Here is a 19,653-nt window from a genome sequence, read left to right as displayed (position 1 = left end):
TGGGTAGATAATTGGAGCTGTAGTTCTGTCCCCTTCCCACGCTTGTCATAAGCAATGCATTGGCAAAGCCTTGCCAAATTACTACTAGAGTTCTAGAGCAGTACTACTTGCTGCAGAAAGTAAGCAGTTACCCATGTTGTTATGAATACACTGCAGTAGCTATTCTGAGAAGTGAGAACAGCGCTGTATACTGAAGAGGTTTGTAAATAGCTACAATTGCAAATGCAGCATTAGACTTTTCAATGATGATATGAAAAAATAGAAACATTCATTCGAACACACTTAAATGAACATAGAGATTGCAAGACAAAAGTAAATCAAGGCCCAACTATTTTGCTTTCTACCAACCTATTAGTCACATGATACAACAATCATGGACTTAATATTGAGCAAGGCTATTGAACAGTTACACCACATAACATTAGCTCTAACAAGAGCAGTTCTTATCTAAGCATTCCTTAGAGAAAATGGGAGGCCTCAACGTTTCAGGCAGATGAGTAGTGTGATTAATAACCCAAAATGAAAAAACAGTATTCTTATTTCCCCATTTGACTGTTTTTTTCCTTCTGTGAACATAGCAGAAACATAGAATTCACATTACCCCTCTCTGGACCAATGAGGTCCAAAACTGGGATAACTGGAGAAAAAGATTTGCATGTTCAGAAGTGCCTCAGGATTACACAAAAAAGATCTGAAAGGCAAAGTCAGTACACTATGCAGTAGGATCTATTGCTGATGATGTGAAAGCAAGGCAGGGGGTTAATGAGACTTCAACTTCTTATGAAGAATTCCTGCAAGCTTTCAACTCTTATTTCAGCACCTGTCGGAACTTAATATTAAAGAAGGGTAAAGTTAATAGACAAAAAGAAAGACCAGGTGAAAAAATGGATTTTTTTCAACAGCGATCTCTCTAGGCTGGCAGGGAGCTGTGATTACGGAATCAGAAAGGATGAGACAATTCATGACAAATTTGCAATTGGGGTCAGGAAATTGTAGATAATGAAGCATGATCAGATTTCTTACAGACGAGACAGGTTTTAGCACCCGTGAAAGCAGTGCAGATGGTGAGAGAAAGTAAACTCAGGAAACAGGATCACGGGTTTGCAGGGAAGGCGAGATCTGTGGAGAAGATCAAGTGAGACCATTCAATTTGTAGGCCATAAAAGAGAAAGCATGCCAAAGCCTAAGCCCACTGAAATGGGGAAAACTGTGCCAATCACCATCTTGAAATGTTTCAGTGTGGCAGAAACAACATGTGAGAAGAATGCCCAGCAGGGGGTGGCAGAAAGGAAACATCTCACAGTCATTGACAACTTATTAGTCTTCAATGAGAGAGCAGTTGTACAATTAACATTTCAGCTTGATACTCTTGAAAGCTTTCACCAAGATCATTCAGGAATAGCAGAGTATCATGTGCGAGCACAGCAATCAGTCTGGTGGCAAGGCATTACTTGCTGTATTGACAAAATTATTTCTTACTGTCTTGTGCTGTAAGCAGCCAAGAACAAAATCTCAAACCCAATATCACAACGAACGACCATAAGAAGTTAAAACAGCGCAAGGAAGAACATAGAAGCAAATAGGCTTTGAACTTCAATCCCAGGCATAGAACATAAGAACTAGGAGCAGGAGTAGGCAATTCAGCCCCTCAAGCCTGCTCTGCTATTTAATACAATCATGGCTGATCTCATCTTGACCTCAACCCCATGTGATCTTACCTTGTGCATTAACCTGTGCGGCGCCTTATCTAATGCCTTCCTGAAGTCCAGATATGCTACATCTCCTGATTCCCCATTGTCCACTTGGCTTGTTACATCTTTGAAGAACTCTAGCAAATTAGTCAAACATGATTTAACCTTCATAAAACCGTGCTGACTCCGATGGATTGCGTTTTGACTTTCCAAATGCCCTGTACTTTTTTAATAATGGATTTTAACAATTTCCCAACAATAGATGTTAAAATAACTAGTCCATAGTTTCCTACTTTCTGCCTCCTTGCCTTTTTGAATAAGAGCGTTACATTAACATTTTTCCAATCCATTGGAGCCTTCCCCCCCATCTGGGAATTTTGGAATATTATAACCAATGGATCCAACATGGGTGGTTAATGTGGCAAAGAAGGTTGTAGGTTACAGGAAGACATAGATGAGTTGGTTAGATGGGCAGAGCAGTGGCAGATGGTATTTAACCCTGATAAGTGCTTGGTGATGCATTTTGGAAGAAGCAATAAGGCAAGCATATTTAATGAATAGCAGGACACTAGGAAGTTCAGAGAAACAGATGGATTTTGCGGTACTTATTCATAGATCCCTGCAGGTAGCAGAGAAGGTAAATAGAATAGTTAAGAAGGCATATTAGACACTTGCTTTTATCAGTCGTGGCATAGAGTATAAGAGCAAAGAGGTAATGTTGGAGTTGGACAGAATGTTGGTTAGACCGCAGCTGGAATACTGTGTGCAGTTCTGGTCACCACACTGCAGGAAGGATGTTGTTGCACTAAAGGGAATACAGAGTAGATTCACCAGAATGTTGCCTGGGATGGAGCATTTGAGGTATGAGGAGAGAATGGATAGGCTTGGATTGTTTTCTTTAGAGCAGAGAAGGCTGTTGGGGGGGGGGACATGATTGAGGTGTATAAGATTATGAGGGGTACGGACAGGGTGAATAAGAAACAGTTGTTCCCTTTGGTTGAGGGGTCAATCAGGAGGGGGCATTATTTTATGGTAAGGGGCAAGAGATTCAGGGGGAATTTGAAAAAACATTTTTTCACTCAGAGGGTGATGGGAATCTGGAATGCACTGCCTGGGAAGGTAGTAGAGACCAGAAAGCTTACAACCTTTAAAAAATATTTGGATGAACACTTGAGACATCATAACATTCAAGGATATGAGACAAGTGCTGGAAAGTGGGATGAGTGCTACTTTAGTGATAGTTGCTGTTGGTGCAGATTCAATGGTCCAAAGGGCCTTTTTTGTGCTCTATGACTATGACTTCATGACTCTATCTCTGTTGCCACTTTCTTTAATACCCTAGCATGTAAGCCATCAGGCCCTGGGGATTTGTATGTCTTCAGTCCCAATAGTTTGGTGAGTACAATTTCCCTATTGATGATGACTGTTCTAAGATGCTCCCTTTCTATTACCTCTGCATCACCTTTACTACTGGGATGGTACCAGTGTCCTCCACCGTGAAAACTGAGGCAAAATATTGATTTAGCTTCTCTGCCATTTCCATGTTCCCCACTATTAATTATAATAAAGCATGGGAGTTAGAGCGCTGAAAGCCGGGGAGAGAGTATAGGTCCAAGACCAACAGAAGGCAGGCATAATCACTGAAAAAGCTCCACAGCCAAAATTGAGACAGACCAGGATTTCAAAAGGAGAAACCGCAGTGCCTTAACATCCTTGCAGAGAAAGCCAATAAAAACTTGGGCTTCCTACTAAGATCCTGATGTAGAAGAAGAAAGATTTACTACAGACTCTTCAACCAGCCAGAAAAAGAACACGCACACTGACAGAAAGGAGAGTACGGAATATCCTCAACCTTCAAAAGGAAATCAGAAAGAGATCAGCGAGATTGGGCAGAGACTGACCCTGTGAAGTATGAGACTTTGGTGGGGGGCAGATGCAGGAGGATGTAAATATGATGAGGATAAAATATTAGGGGGAGATGTAAAGAAAAGAGTTAACATCAGAAGCATACACAATGCTTGTCATAGAATCCCTACAGCACAGAAGGAGGCCATTCAGCCCGTCGAGCCTGCATCGACAACAATCCTACCCTATCCCTGAAACCCCACATGTTTACCCTGCTAATACCGCTGAAACTAGGGTCAATTTAGCACAGCCATTCCGCCTAAACTGCACATCTTTGGACTGTGGGAGGAAACCGGAGCACCCAGAGGAAACCCATGCAGACACGGGGAGAACTTGCAAACTCCACACAGACATGTAATAATTATGTCAAATTACATGATAGCGAAGTAAGAGAGAGTTGGAAGAGAAGCTCCAACCTCGTGCAGGGTCCAAATGTGTAAATACTAGCTGCAATTAAGAGTAATATAAACCAAAGTATGCTACTCCCCAACCAGAATCTGCAAAACCCCCATCTAGACCCCAACCACACAACAAAACAAACACCAAAAATGCAATGTCAAATGTTTGTTCGGTAGATATCTGAACCAATCCTGCACCGAACTCTTCATTCATGAGAGGACTCACAGAAGACAATGAAATTATTTACAGATGTGACACACTTGAACAATGAGGAGTCAACCAAGAGAGAGATTATACAAGTTTAACATAATGTTTCAATTCCATTCAATCTAGCCCTTTACATGTTCATGTTTTATTTATTCGTCCTCATAATCCAATCCCTCCATACCTCAATCATTTTGGTTGGCATCTTTCATATCCTCTCAATGGCTAAGAGAATTACAGAAAAAAATAAAGACTCACTCCTTGGTTTTATTTTCAAAACCATCAGTTTGACTAATATTTTTCTTGCCAGGGACTTCCAACTTCTGCTGAGGCATGATTCCATGGCGGAGGTCACTTCTAGCTCATTCTTCACACGTAATCCTAGACAAAGAGTGCTGACAGGTTACTGAGCAAAGAGAATGGAAATCCTAACTGCTGTTTCCCTCAGGGATACTGAAGACCTTTGTGGCAATCTTCCTGCAAACTAAGCTGCCGACTCAGTACAGACTGGGAATCATACCAGAGGATCTTCTGGATCTGTATCAGCTAGAATCATAGAATCATAGTATCCCTACAGTGCACAAGGAGGCCATTTGGCCCATCAATCCTGCACCAACAACAATCCCACCTAGGCCCTGTGCCTGTAACCTTACATGTTTACCACTGTGCCACCGTGCCGACCCGAGCTACCGAGTGCCTTTACCATCAGGAATCCAAACTTTGAACAATATTAACATTCCTTTTCTTTAATTTTGTCAGCTTTCTGATTTTTAAGCTATGGGGTTGAAATTAGTTATGGCCCATTTCTAAGTCCTAACCAGAAATGCGGAGAAAGGAAGGCTGACATATGAAAGTTGCCCCTGAGTCTCATTAACATGTTGTGCGTGAGCTGCTGATCAGGGAATTGAAGAGGACAAATACAAAGAAACATCCTGGAGGAGATGTGGTTGGAGCCAACAAAGTGGTGGGGTGATTGCAGGGATACAGAAATGCTCCTGTGGCTCCTATCTCCACAGGAATGGTTTGTAGATTTCTAAAAAATAAATACATTGTACCTTCTGTCTATGACCATTGTTTAGGCCACAACAGATGCTGAAGAATCCTAGGCAGAGCAGGTTTGGCACCTGCTCCATTCATCAGATGCAAATTTTCCAGAGGGATCCTTAAACATATGCAAGGGGTCTAACGTCAGTTTTAGGGGGCCACCTGCAATGAAAAACTTTTCGAATTTAGAAGTGCCCCAAACCCACTTGCAGATTGCAAGCTGGCAATCTCACTGCTACATTTGTCAACATTGTGCCTATTTTATGCCCAATAAACAAGTATTTATCTGGGGAAAAAAGCTGATTTATCATGCCAAACTGAAGCAGCTGAGATTAATGTTAATTCAACTGAATAAGTGAATCAAACACGTATAACTCAGTGTTTCCATACACTTCTGCAGATCAACCTTAGACTGCATATTTCTAGGTAAGTATTAAACTATGCTTTGATTTCTAAATTTGGGATGATTTCATGTTGCATGCATGGATGGTGGTAATTCTAGTTTGCACATTCACTTGACTTAAACTACAGCATTCCAACATATCTGTGGCCAAGAGACACCATCTAAATACAGGGTACAGTGGGCATTCACTGTAGCACCATGCTGAGCAAAAATAGCAGCTATTTCTGTATTTTGTTATAATTTACAGATGAATCAAGGCAAAATAGACAACCATAAGAAATAAAATGGACATCTGTTTTGACAGGTTTTACTTACTCCTTGAATGACTTGGAGATAGTCAGCATATAATTTTTCTTGAAACTATTTATTTGAAACTTATTACAGAAACTATTTATTTACAAAGACAAATGTAGGCCCATTACAGTCAGCAATGGGAGAATTCATAATGAGGAAAAAAGAAATGGCTGAAGTACTAAATTGGCACTTTGCTTCTGTCTTCACAAAGGAAGACATGAATAATGTACCGGAATTTCTGAGAAAAATAAGTTTTAGTGAGGAGCTGAAGGAAATCAGAATCAGTAGAGAAATGGTTTTGGGGAAATTAATGGGATTGAAGGCGGATAAGTCTCCAGGGCCTGATAATCTTCATTCCAGAACACTTAACGAAGTGGCCCTAGAAATAGTAAATCCATTGGTGGTCATTTTCCAAAATTCTTTAGACTTTGGAATGATTCCTACAAATTAAAGGGTAGCTAATGTAAACCCGCTATTCAAAAAGGGAGGTAGAAAGAAAACAGGGAACTATGGATGAGTGAGCCAAACGTCAGTAGTAGGGAAGTTGCTGGAGATTTGGAAAGTACTGTCCTTAGTGCTGTTACCTCATTTGTAGATTTGTCCTGAATTAGAGCACCAAGATCAGTTAGCATCTGTAAGTAAGTAAGACAAATGCACAGTAATGAAAAAAATGGATGTAACCTTTATTTGTGACACCTGAGATTCTTTGCAATTGATCTATGCAATGCATGAAGACCAAAACATTGCATACCCTTGTCTAAAGCATTTAGCTTTCACTGGATTACTCAGAAGACAAGCAATAGAAGAATGAAGGGATCATAACTTTATTTTTACACATATTAAAAATTTAAAGAATCTGAAATGTTCATCTTTGCTAAAAGATCTGATCAAGGAATGATCTTAATCTATCTCTACATCCAACAATATTTCAATATCTGTCCATCAATAATGAAGACACATACAAGACACAGGGCTGTGTTCAAATAATTATGTTAGTTGTTCTTTATATGAGTACATGCTCTGGTTGACTGCACTGTGGCGCAATAATTCTTTTATTCATTTAAAACATATTTCAGAAAGTTACTTATTAGCTTGACATTATCTGCGAACTTAACTGATACCAAGTAAGATATCTACAAATGTGCCATACTTATAAAGATTATATAAAGGATATAAGCGCATGAAGAAATCCACAATTCTTGAATCATCTTACATTTTCAACTGAAATTTATAATAATGAACTAAAATAACTTTGATTTATTAAATCTGATCACATGGTTCTATCATCTTAAATATACGTATCAGCCAATGAAGAAATCAGAGTCTGTGGTGAATGTTGCCCTGTTTCACTGTTGGGCACATTGCCAGGAACTCTGAATGGCCTATACATTGACTGTGAGACAATTTGAGGAGTGAGAGACATGGTGCTGCCAGTTCTACAGACACAAAGTGGAAATAAATTGTGCAACTTTAGTCTTACCATGTTTTCTTTAGACCATAGCAGCTCACTTAAAAGCATTCAAAGTTTCCCATCAGTCTTTTTAACTGTTGTTATGTCTAGTCGCACAACAATTAATCTTTATTAAAGGTGATTTGAGGACATTTTCATCTTGGTCTTCTGTCGAGAAGCAAAATTTTCATACAAGCTGCCAATAAGTCATTTCATGTTCCAAGGCAAATAACGCAGCCCTGCAAATGTAATGATAGTGACTAAATAGATGGCACAAGTTCATCCAACAGCTCAGTTGGTAAATTTGCTGCGTATGATCATAATGACCCACAGTATCAGAAGTATTCCCGGGCCAATCCTTGGGCTATGCTGAGTTAGCTGTTCTCAGCCAGATTAGCAGTAGGGCCTCTGAGCTCTTAGGCTATGATAGGAGGAAAATAAACCAATCTTTTTACTCCTGATGGTTAGCCAGAGACCCATACCAGATGCTGAGTGTGGCAGAATGAGGCTTCCACCACAGTCAAACAGCTTGGAAACACTCGGGATATGGAAGATATTGGAAAACTGCTATCAGTGGAAAGTAATATTGGACAGAGTGTAAAAACAATGTTGCAGCCGATCCCAAGGGCTTTCCATCCAGTGATTTTTTAAAAAGTTCATTGGACATGGGCATCGCTGGCTGCCCAGCATTTATTGCCCATCCCTAGTTGCCTAAGGGCAGTTGAGAGCCAACCACATTGCTGTGGCTCTGGAGTCACATGTGGGCCAGACCAGATAAGGATGGCAGATGTCCTTCCCTAAAGGACACTAGTGAACCAGATGGGATTTTCTGACAATCAACAATGGTTTTATGGGCATCAGTAGATTTTTAATTCCAAATGATTTTTCTCACTGAATTCAAATTCCATCATCTGCCGTGGCAGGATTCGAACACAGGTTCCCAGAAAATTAGCTGAGTTTCTGGCTCAATAGTCTAGTGATAACACCTCTAGACCATAGCCTCCCTTTCAATTAAGGTAAAATGGCTCCCAACACTGTACACATGTGAAGAAGGGTTGTTGAAGACAGTTAGTATGTAAAGAACTACAATCCAGTATGGTGTAATGCCTTCAAGCAAGGAAGAAAGAGGGAGTAAACTGAAAAAAAATTAAAGAATAATACTCAGGCTCAGTCCACATAGGAAGCAGGCAAATTCCTATTAGAAATTCCAATTTTCACTATTTGTTTTAATTCAATTTTTATTTACGTATTGGACTAAAACTATTAGTTGTGTCTTAAAAATACCGAACAACAGTTCAGTATTTTTAAAAAATGATTTAAGAAGCAGTTTTGCACTGGTGCAAAAGATTAAATCTCACAGGATCAGAGGTAAACTAGCTAGATGGATTCAGAACTGGCTTGACTATAGAAGTCATGATGTGGAGATGCCGGCATTGGACTGGGGTAAACACAGTAAGAAGTTTAACAACACCGGGTAACCTGGTGTTGTTAAACTTCTTATTGACTATAGAAGACAGAGGGTAGCAGTGGAAGAGTGTTTTTCTGAATGGAGGGCTGTAACTAATGGTGTTCCGCGGGGATCAGTGCTGGGACCTCTGCTGTTTGTAATATATATAAATGACTTGGGAGAAAACGTAGCTGGTCTGATTAGCAAGTTTGCAAATGATACTAAGATTGGTGGAGTTGTGGATAGTGATAAAGATTGTCATAGAATACAGCAGGATTTAGATAGGCTGGAAAATTGGGCGGAGAAATGGCAGATGGAATTTAATAATGCGAGGTGAAGCATTTTGGTAGATCCAATTCAGGTGGGAGCTATAAAATAAATAGCAGAACCATCAGGAGCATAGACACACAGAGAGATCTGGGAGTATAGGTCCACAGATCCTTAAAAATGGCAGCACAGGTGGAAAAGGTGGTGAAGAAAGCATGTGGCATACTTGCCTTTGTCGGACGGGGCATCGAGTATAAAAGTTGGCAAATTAGGTTACAGTTGCATAAAATGTTGGATAGGCCACATTTGGAATACTGGGCCCGATTTTATCGTCAGGTGGTGCCGTTTTCGGTCGCGAAAACTTGGTAAAGTCGGGCGTGAAGCAAGTAGCGCGATCTGTACCAGCCCCCGCACCAGTTCCCCCTTTACCAAGGCCCGAAAATGAACACGATCGGGACCACGCCCAAAATGGGCGCAACGGCCGTTTAAATGCATTTGCATGCGTTCGCCCATCCGGAATCGGCGCGAAACAGACATGCTCCATAAAAGTCCGATTCGGGTGTTCCATCAGTGAGGGTTAGTGAGGAGATAAGTGCGTAGTGTCTGACAGCTCTCTGCTGCTCACGGATGTCCTTTCATTGTGGCCATTTTGTTTCTCGGGTCAGTGGCGGCGCTGCGAGTGTGTGGGGGCTTGTTGCTCAGCAGGGTCTCCGATGTCCGACTTGCAGCACGGACCTCGGGTCTTGTGTTGCTGCTGGGTCCTAGTGCACTCAGCACTCTCCCAGCCTAAGGATGCGCACAAAGCCCTTGAAAATTGCTGCTGCAGCCTCTCAACTTTTCAAGGAGCTGTGATTGTGGGGAGCATGTGGCTGGGGGAATTGGGGGGCATGGACAGTGACAGTTGATGGGGGCAAGCTGGGTTCCTTAACCTCTACATGTGTTCCTCTCCATCTTGAACCTTCAGAGTGACGAGATGGTTTGTGCGATGCAACCAATCGATCTTGCTGTTCTTTTGGCTGCTGCTGGAGCTGAGGAGGAGGAGCAGGAGGAACAATTGCAGACACAGGAGGCCCGGGCCTTACCACTTGCAGGAGTAGAGGGAGATGACCACCAGAGGCAGGAGGTGGCCGCCATTCACCCAGAGGGGGGGCGCAGGAGAAGGAGGGAGCAGAGACCCCAGCAGTTGTGTGAACGAGTGTCATTTGAACAGATGTCAGACACAATGTGCCGCCGACGTCTCCACCTCCAAAAGGAGACAGTGCAACACCTGTGCAGCGTGTTGCAGGACTTGGCACCTAGGGGCAGGAGGGGCACCCATTCTTGGTGGCTGTCAAATTAACGGCCGCTCTGAACTTTTATGTGACTGGCTCCTTCCAGACCCCGAGCAGAGATGTCTGGACATCTCCCAATCAGCCGTGCACACCTGTGTCAAGCAGGTCACAGAAGCCCTGTATGCCCGGGATGGGCAGTACATCAAATTTAACCTGGACCAGGCCCATCAGGAAGCCCGGGCTGCAGGGTTCGCAGCCATTGTGGGGATGCCAAATGTACAGGGGACCATCGACTGCACACGTTGCCCTCAAGGCCCCCCTACAGAATCCATGAAGATTCATCAATAGAAAGGAGTTCCACTCCCTGAATGTTCAACTAGTGTGTGAGCATAATATGAACATTATGCACGTCTGCACAAGACACCCAGGGAGTGTGCACGACAGCTTCATTGTCAGGAGCTCGGACATCCCGGAGGCATTTAAGGAGGAGCCCAGGCTGCGGGGGTGGACCGTGGGTGATATGGGTCACCCGCTTCAGACATGGCTGATGATGCCTGTGCGGAGGCCTTTGACTGAGGTGGAGACCTGCTCTTATGAGGCCCATTTAGGCACCCGCGTGATAGTGGAGAGGTGCACAGGGCTCCTTAAAATGCGATTCCGGTGCCTGGACTGCTCTGGCAGGTCCCTACAATACAGCCCAGTGATCTCCTCCCGCATTGTGGTCGTGTGCTGTGCCTTGCACAATCTGGCTCTGCAGAGAGGAGACCTATTGGAGGAGGAGAAGGAGGAGGACGTGAAGGCTGATCAGCCGGGCGTCGCTGGAGAGGAGGGTGATCAGCAGGAGGAGGAGGGACAGGAGGAGGAGGAAAAAGTGGAAGAGCACGCCTTGGAACACCACCCAGGTGCTGGAGCGCTGGCAGCTCAAATGAGGCATGCGAGGGTGGTTAGGGAGGCCCTGATCACCAGGCAGTTCACTCACTCGGGGCTTGTGTCTGTGGGTTCCACCCCCACCCTCCCAAAATTCCTTCTATCTCCTGCAACATTGTCACACCAAACGTAGGGGGCCTGGGTATGCTGTGTTAGCAAGTTTTCTGGCAGACAGAAGGGTGATGACGACTTGCTGAGCACCATTATGATGATGCCCTGGTGCAAACTAGTCTGAGCTCTGCATGCACACTGGTACCTGGGCCAACATTAGTGTAGTGTGTAAGAGATCTGAAACCCCCATACAGGGCCCTGGGGCAGTTGGGGTGGGGGATGGGAGGGAATCACTCGTGGCTTCTAGAGAACCAATGGCTTCCTTTTCTCAGTGACACAGCATTGAGGGGCCTCCCCAACTGACATCAACATGAAGCAACTCTCTGGCGATCATCAATGGAAGAGGATTCCTATTCGAGACAAATCTGAGACAAATTAGTCACAGGTGGGTGGTGAATAAACATTTAATAATTGCAAGAAAGGTGTTTAAATAATACGTTCTAACATAAAAACTTGTGAACAGAAAAGGTTAAGGTGCTTAAGTATCTTTCTAACTAGTGCAGCCCTTCACTTGTGCCATCTCAGTGCAACTACAACTTCTTAACCTTACGTGGCCTACCACTACATCTCAGTGACTCCCCAGAATGTACATTGGGGGTTGAGGGGGCCAGCTGCCTACCTTGCCCCGTGGCCTGTGATGTGCATGGTGGGCGTCCTCTGGAGGCCCTGGACCTTGAGGGTCCTGGCCGGCTTCCAGGTATCTGGGATGTTTCCATGACACCTCTTCACCCCGCTGCCCCTGAGATGCCCCGGTGTCAGGAAGGGGGTATCAGAAGGTGTAGCCACAGTCTCTTCGCTGGAAGGCCCCGGCCTGGCCTCGAGCCCTTCCTCCTCCCTTAGGGTTCCTGTTGGCCCCTGGGTCATTCCATGGGACAGCTGTGCTTCTGCAGTGAGCTCCAGAAGCTCCGGCGTCGCCTGGCCCTGTCAGTCCTGGAGGACCACCTGCATCCTACACATGGTGGTCGAGCCCTCTGTGATGGCCACCTGAATCGGGGGCCACCTGTCAATGGCTACAACAAGTGCCCTCTGAGACTGGGCCACGCTCTGCAAGCCCTCATCTGTGGCCCTCTGAGACGAGGCCATGTTCTGATAGGCTGCAGCCATAGCCTGCTGTGTCTCAGTGCTGTCCCGCTGGGTCTCCTGCTAGCTCTCGAGCCTCTCAGCCATGGGCCACAGAATCTCGAGAAGCCTGATCAGTCCCTCAGCTGTGGCCCGCTGTGACACAGCCGCGGACCTCTCGGACTCTGCTGTGGCCTGCTATGACTCGGCCATTGCTTGGAGCCTGCCATTCATGGTGAAGATCCCCTGCCCCAGGTTTTCCACCGCAGACGCCATCCTTGCAGTGTTGGCCTGGGAAGCACGCAAGACAGGCAATAGCTGGCCTGCCTGAAAGCTTTGGGACTCCTTCCAACAGTTTCCAGTTGATCCAGTGTGGTTGTCAGCCCCTTCTGCATTCCCTGGCTCTGTTGCACACCTCCAGCACCTGAGGGAGAAGTGATGACAGAGGCCCAGCATGTAGCCTGGGGCCAGCTGAATCCTCGCCTCCAGCAGGCCTCCGCATGCCAGAGGCCTCGGATGTTCCCTCCTCCACCCGATGCATATTATCAGATGTGTCGGGCTCACCAGAGAGTGACCCAGAGTTCTCACCACTAACTGGACCTACCGATGTGTCAGTATCTGGGATGGTGAGTTGTGAGGTGGAAGCTGATGCCAAAACGGTGCCACCCTTGGAGGTCCCTTCAGCCGTATCCTCTGAGGACTCATCCGAGCTGTCTTGAACAGGATGGGCGGGAGCTGCAGCAGGGGCCTATAGTCCAGAAGGACCCGGGGTGTCCGGTTCTGTTCCTGCAACACAGGACACAAGGTGAAGTGCAAGGGAGGGAGAGGAATCCGAAATGCAAGACACGTGATTCACATTTCTCCATTGAACATAGAACAAAGCACAAAGAAAATTACGTCACAGGAACAGGCCCATCGGCCCTCCAAGCCTGTAGCGGCGAGGCTTCCCATCTGATTTGTAACCCCCCTACTCTTCCGGGGACCATATGCCTCTCTTCCCATCCCATTCATGTAGCTGTAAAGGCGCCCCTTCAAGTCACTATCGTATCTGCCCACGCGACCTCCCCTAGCAGCGAGTTCCAGGCACCCATTACCTCTCTGTGCATAAACATGCCTTGTACATCTCCTTTAAACCTTGCCCCTCGCACCTGAAACTTGTGCCGCCGAGAAGTTGCCTCAAAGTGAGTGGAGGAATAACAGGTGCTCACGTCTTGATGGGAGCCCAACCATGCTGTCGCTGACAGCCCGCATCTCCCCTTCCCTTGACAGCTCCAGCACACGCTCCTCAAAGTGGGTGAGGACCCGGGAGACCTGACTCACCACCCTCTGTCTTCGCCCTCTCACAGGTGTTATTGTCGGTCTTCTCCTGTGGAGACAGAAGGAGCCATGAAAGAAATTATTTCGTGACTACTACAGTGTACCAGGTGGTAGCCCTTAGAGGGCAAGCGCAGTGGGGCTCTTGGGGGGGATAGGAAGGAGGTGCTTGGGGGTCAGGAGCTGGAAGCATGCAGGGTGCTGCGGATGGGAGGATCGGGGGGAGATTTGGGGGAAGCTGCAAGATGGGGTTCAGCACTCGCCCTTGCTGCCCGGATGAGGTCATTGATGTTTTTCAGGCACTGCTTCTCGGTTCGGGGGGCCATTGCCCTGGCACTGACCGAGGCAGCGACTGCCTCCCCGGCCGCATTCCCATCAGAACTCCTGGGTCTACATCCTCCTGGGGGGGGAAGAGGGTGTCCCACCTCAACTCTGCTGTATCCAATAGCCTGCCCAGATCACCTTCAGAAAAATGGGAGGCTGGTTGTGCGCACATTTTGTGCAGGAATACCTGCCTGCCTGTCCATTCTTGAGTTTTTAATGGAGCTGCCCCATTAGGCAGATCAGGGCAGGCAGTTTGACAGAGCATTCCAGCAAGTTCCATGCAGTTTGCTTGTTAGCATTGAGGGAAAGGCAAGTGAGCACTAGCAGGTGTGCTGATGGTAGGGGGTGGGAGGATAAGGCAGTCAGTAATGTCGGGGGGGGAGGTGGGGGGGCAATGTCTGTGGGGGGGCAGGGGGAGGCATTGTCCGGTCTGGGAGAGATGTGGCAGGGGAGAGTTATTCTATTGTTTTTTTCTGCGCATGCGCAGTTGGAGGTGCCAATCGGAGCTGCAGGATTTCGAGTGCATTAAGCCCCGCCCACAGGCCTGTGCAGCGCAATTCGGAATCGCTGATATTTTTTTCAGGCAGAGTGCGAATGGGGGCGCCTGAGAACAGGTCTAAAAGTCGGATCTGAAACACTCCCAGCTTCAAGTCCGCCCAAAACTTCGAATCAAAATGATAAAATAGGGCCCACTGTGTCCAGTTCTGGTCGCCACACTACCAGAAGGGCGTGGAGGCTTTGGAGAGGGTACAGAAAAGGTTTACCACAATGTTGCCTGGTATAGAGGGTATTAGCTATGAGGAGAGGTTGGAGAAACTGTGATTGTCCTCCCTGGAAAGATGAAGGCTGAGGGGCGACCTGATAGGAGTTTATAAAATTATGAGGGGTATAGATAGGGTGAACAGTGGAAGCTTTTTCCCAGGGCAGAAATGACAATTACAAGGGAGCACAGGTTCAAGATAAGAGGGGAAAGGTTCAGTGAAGATGTGCGGGGTAAGTTTTTTCACAGAGGGTGGTGGGGGTCTGGAATGCACTGCCAAGTGAGGTGGTTCAGGCAGTTACGTTAGCCACATTTAAAACTTATCTTGATAGACATATGAACAGACGGAGAATAGAGGGATATAAACAGTTGGTAAATGTGATTGGCGCAGGCTTGGAGGGCCGACGGGCTGTTCCTGTGCTGTACTGCTCTTTGTTCTTTGTTTCTGAGATAGTTGAATATTTGCATTACTGTATCTTACAAATTTCAAATCCGTTAAAATGGAGTCAGGATGTCTAGAAGAATCCACAGAGCCAATCAACTTCGAGGAGTGTGAAGAACCTATCTTCTGAACCATTCACAAAACATCCAGGTAACATATGTATTTGACTAGGTGTGGACCAAGATGGAGCTCGATGGACCAAGCCATCAGATGCAATCACCTTGGACAATGGGCCCTGACTGAGAAGGAACTCCTCCAGCTTTAGCACCTCTTCTTCTTCTGTCCCATGGCCTGGAGAAAAGAAGTTACTTGAAACATATAAGAGGGTTAGGTGGCTCATCACATGATCTCTTTACACCAACTGTCGAGTGGACCAAACATGTTCATAGCAAATTGATTCCAGGCCCATGGTTTAGACATTATTAGATGTTGGGAGGAGGACCCTGAGTACTCTGTCCATTCAACCTGCAAGCTTGAGCCCTGCACCTAAAACCCAACCCAATAGCTGCTGACTCCTGGAGACCAAATGGAAAGCATCCATCAACATGGGCGGCACGGTAGCGCAGTGGTTAGCACTGCTGCTTCACAGCTCCAGGGTCCCGGGTTCGATGCTCGGGTCACTGTCTGTGTGGAGTTTGCACATTCTCCTCGTGTCTGCGTGGGTTTCCTCCGGGTGCTCCGGTTTCCTCCCACAGTCCAAAGATGTGCGGGTTAGGTTGATTGGCCAGGTTAAAAATTGCCCCTTAGAATCCTAAGATGTGTAGGTTAGAGGGATTAGCGGGTAAAATATGTGGGGGTAGAGCCTGGGTGGGATTGCGGTCGGTGCAGACTCGATGGGCCGAATGGCCTCCTTCTGCACTGTAGGGTTTCTATGATTCTATGAACATCTTTGAGTTATCCTATTGCAGAATGTGTGTGTGTCTATCTTTGTGTGTGTGCCTATGTCTGTGGTGTTTGAGTGCATATGTGTGTATGTGTGTGCGCATATGTGTGCTTGTGTGTGTTTAAGTGTGTGTATGTGTGTGTATATGTGTGTGTGTTTGTGTATATGTGTGTGTGTGCCCCTGTGTGTGTATATGTGTGTAAACCCTTGAACGCATTCACTTCAAAAAAATACAAGAAAACCTGTTTGTGTGTGTCTTTTATGGTCACAGCTTGTAAACAGTTAAACACTGACTGAATTCTTTAAAAAACACCTGTTGCAGTACGTCAAGGAGTGAAAAGAGAGGGGAACCATTCTGGCATGTCTCACCCGACCGTAACAGTAACAAATGACTCATTGCATTTTCTAACCAATATACTTAAACGTGAATAATCCCAAAGCTATATTTTGCTTATGAGATGTACTTACTGGTTGAACTGCATCTCCAGTAGGACAGGTGTCTCCTCACTACTGCTTGGTTGACCTTGATTGAATTTATAGGCTCATTGATATTGGAGTCATGTTCCAGAGAGTCTGGTGATATTGGGTTGGGAAATAGTTGTAGCAGGCTTCAGAGGGCATAATGTGGGCTCTTATTCTTTGCAGTCTATTGCTGGCCCATTTTTAAAGTGGAATTTCTCAGGAAGTGTCATCACCCCACCTTCCCCACATCTTGTAGAATCATTCACTCACCATTCAATATTTGATCTTGCTTGCAACATTTGACTTTGCTCCATGAACTTTGAGTTCCACAAACAAACTTTAGATTCATGAAGAGTTTGTCATATTTACAATAAGGATAGGGAGGCATAATGGAAACAGCTCTGCAATAAAAAACATGTGTAAGTTCAGCTTGACATAAGCTACCAAATATCTCCTTCAGTCCTTGTAACTACACTACCAAAATAATTTGTGTACACAATGAGGTCATCTAAGTACACTAAATATTTACTAAGGAAGTTATTTCAGCATATGCTTCACAAGATCTCAAGCATTGTTCGAGAATGATTACCAGTCGTTGAAAGTAATTTTTAATTGAGCTGCCTTAGCAATTCCCATATGTCAGCATCCAGTGGATACATCCGGTGCTGAAAACTACCAGGAGCCAACAATAGCAGCAAGAAAATCATTAATTCAAAATGGATAAGAATCTTATTTATGACACTATTTAATTTTAACCAAGACAATGAGTAATGTCTATAAAGAAAGAAAAGAACTTGTTTGTATATAACGTCACTCATGACCTCCCGATGTCCCAGAGTGTTTTAGTCAGTAAAGTACTTTTGAAGTGTAGTTGCCATTCAAATGTAGGAACCACGGTCACCCATTTATGCACAGCAAGGTCCCACAAATAACAATGTGATAGGCATTGGTTTAGGGATAAGTATTTACCAGGACACTGGAGAGCTATGATGAAGGGCCATCCTGACTCGAAATGTTAGCTCCATTCTCTCTCCCCAGATGCTGACAGATCTGCTGAGATTTTCCAGCATTTTCTGTTTTTGTTTCCGATTCCAGCAACCACAGTGATTTGCTTTTATCACTGGAGAGTGCTTCTCTGTCCTTGTTCAAAATAATGCCATGGGATCTTCTATGTCTGCCTAATAGAGTTAAACATTTCATCCAAGAGAACGTCCTGTACTCCCAACAGTGCAGCACTCCCTAACACTGCACTAGAGTGACAGCCTTGATTTTGTCCTTGAGTCCTGGAAGGGACTCAAACCCAACTTGCTGACTCAGAAGCAAGGATGTTAGTACTGAACCAAGGCTGAAGCTAAGGACTTATTGTTGCTTCAAAATCTTGTTTGCATTACCCATTGGACATCAGGTGAAGACATAATTGAATGTGAAGTCAATTAATGTCAAACAGTCTGCCTACACTCAATGTCTAGGCTTACATGCAATGAATGGCCACTTGGCCAAGATACAGAAGAATGTCTTTGGTCTATTGAACCGTGCCCCAACAAGGAATCAATGCTGTCAGAAGAGGTGGCAGAAAATAGAAAGAAAAAATAGGAGAAAAATCCAAGCTATCAGATTCCTGTTACTGGAAACTAAATTCTCTGATACTTTGGCCAGCATTCAAGTTTTTCTCAAAGAAAGGTGTGTTTCTAAAATATGTTCCCTTGGGAACGTCTCAAACACAAGAAGACATTTCTTGTAGAGCATTAAAAAAAAATAATCCTATCTGGAAAAATCGAGTGATTCCTGCTTACAGACTGTTGCAGCAGCCAACAGCTAATCTTCTCCCAGTTGGCAATTCTGTTAAGATTCTGAACTTGGAGATGTTTCTGCCTAAATTTCCTCCTGTGTTTAGTGCCCTGATTATACCCTGGGGGTAAATTTCCACATGAAATTCCATCCCTCTGTGTTAAATGCATGGGTGGTTTTTGGTATCCTATTGGTCCTGCATTTAGGTAGCATTTAATGTATAAGCAAAATGCTTTTGCAACACTGAATCCACCTGAGGCAGTAGTGGAAAACATACAGTGGGGTACCTCCAGCTTCACTGCAGTCATGCAGGACACATTTAATCAAATGCAGCGAGTAGCTTCCACTGTGAATCCTGCCAGGGACCCTTTAAATGGATATGTTTCATTTGTTTAGGCATGTTATCCTGACCACCCTACCCGATCCTTCAGAAATTGCAAAGGTAGAATGATAATGCCGCTGTTCTGGGAAAGAGCCATGGCAAGTCACACAAATTAATCAGAAAATGGGCCGGCCTTTCTGGTAGAGTCCAAGTCCATAAAATTCTACAATCAGCTAAACCCGAACAAAGTAAACTGAGGGCCAAGTTGGCTAAGGCAGATTGAAAAACTAGATTAAAAGATGTGCTGGCATACCTTTAAAGAATCACTTTAGAATTTGCAACATATACATTCCCATAAGGAATAAAAACCCTATTGGAAAAGTGGTCCAATTTAAAGATCAAATTAAATTAAAGATGATTATAATGTTGCCAAAATGACCTGTAAGCATGAAGATTATCAGCAAAATGATAGAAATATAAAAATCAGTGAATGATGACCAAGACATTTTTAAAGAAGGAAAAAAGAGAATATGACAGTAAATTAGCATAAGAACAGGTAGTAAACATTTCCCTGTGTAAAATGGAAGAGGTTCGTGAAAGTAGATATGATTCCATTACAGGAAAAATTATAATATGTAATAGGCAAATGATAGAGACGTTAAAGAAATACTATGGCCGGAAATCTCCAATCTCATCCGTGGCCGCTCCACTGCCAGTGACAATGGAGAATTTGGCGCTCAACCAAAACTCCATTCGTAGCAGCGGCACTGGAGAATCCCAGCTGCAGACAAGGTCAGAGGTTTTTGGTACATACGCCTGACTTCACGACAGAAAACACAAAAATAATTTTGGAAATAATGGGGAACTAAGGATCTGATCAGAAAGA

Source organism: Mustelus asterias, chromosome 5 (assembly GCF_964213995.1).
Source record: "Mustelus asterias chromosome 5, sMusAst1.hap1.1, whole genome shotgun sequence".
In the NCBI taxonomy this organism is placed as follows: Eukaryota; Metazoa; Chordata; class Chondrichthyes; order Carcharhiniformes; family Triakidae; genus Mustelus; species Mustelus asterias.
This window is presented reverse-complemented; position numbering follows the sequence as displayed.